This window comes from Octopus bimaculoides, chromosome 23 (assembly GCF_001194135.2).
Source record: "Octopus bimaculoides isolate UCB-OBI-ISO-001 chromosome 23, ASM119413v2, whole genome shotgun sequence".
In the NCBI taxonomy this organism is placed as follows: Eukaryota; Metazoa; Mollusca; class Cephalopoda; order Octopoda; family Octopodidae; genus Octopus; species Octopus bimaculoides.
In genome coordinates this window covers 9,991,618-9,992,709 of record NC_069003.1, presented here as the reverse complement: position 1 = coordinate 9,992,709, position 1,092 = coordinate 9,991,618, and the positions used below count along the sequence as shown (strand labels likewise).

The following is a 1,092-nucleotide window of genomic DNA, read 5'->3' as shown; positions in this document are numbered from 1 at the left end:
TATATATATATATATATATATATATATATATATATGTATATATATATATATATTTATATTTCGTTACACACACACACATACATAGAAAATAGGAGAAAGAGGAGACCCCTCCCAAAATATTTCTAAATACTATTATCAAGTCATTAAAAAATGTATTAATTATTTCGAGTTATTATTTGTTGATTAATAACGTTTTCTTCCATCATACGATGATCATCCGATGTCATGATATCGTTTTGTCTATCTTCGTATTATTGTATTACAACAAAATAATGAAATGTACATTACGAGTTAATTAACTGCGTATATTTTTCCACGTGAAATGATATTAAAACATTACAAGAACCAACTAGAAACAGATATCGTTTGTGGGCCTGTTGCTCATTACAGTCTACGATAATGATACAAATCTATCTTAAAGAATCGACATCGTTATTAAAGACTTAATGATTAGATAATCAATCATTAATAGATTACAAAACGCAATACGTTAATCCATGTTTGGATAGATTAAAAGCGCCAGTCTTGCGAAATCAATGGGACCAAACTAACCTCACTTTTTTCTTTTTATTCGTTAATTTAATTCTGCACCATCACACGTCAATTTATTTCCAAGTCAACAGGTTCTGATTAATAAATACATCAGCTGTTTCGGATTTTCCCAGATATTTATTTATTTTTCTTTAAATCATATCTCAATTACTAATTAACAAGCGGGATCCGTGATTATTTCATGTTATATAAATATTATTTCCATATTTTTTTTTTAACTATACATATATTTTATAGATCTCCATAAGGTTGATTAATTATGCTAAAACATTTTCGATTATGCCTTCGAATTCGTTTCATAATTAAAAGGCCTTAACACTCGAACAATATACCATAACAAGCAGAATTATATTAACATTATTTGACGATGGTGATGATGCTAAAATAAAAATGAAATGTACATGAAAAATGTAAACAATATTTCATGACATAAAGAAGTTACACCTATCTATATCTACCTATCTCTCTCTCTCTCTAAATATACATACATACATACATATATATTTATATATATTTATATATATATATATATATATATAT

At 25.9% G+C, this 1,092-nt stretch overlaps 1 protein-coding gene across 1 annotated transcript in view; it reads right to left on the bottom strand.

The window, feature by feature from the left end:
• Positions 1-637, bottom strand: part of LOC106878797 (myotubularin-related protein 9) — a 43,527-nt gene extending 42,890 nt beyond the window's left edge. Inside the window, exon 1 of the mRNA XM_052976145.1 lies at positions 553-637. The gene's annotated coding sequence lies outside the window, so the exon portion shown is untranslated. The remainder of the gene's footprint in view (positions 1-552) is intronic.
• Between the last annotated feature and the right edge of the window lie 455 nt (positions 638-1,092).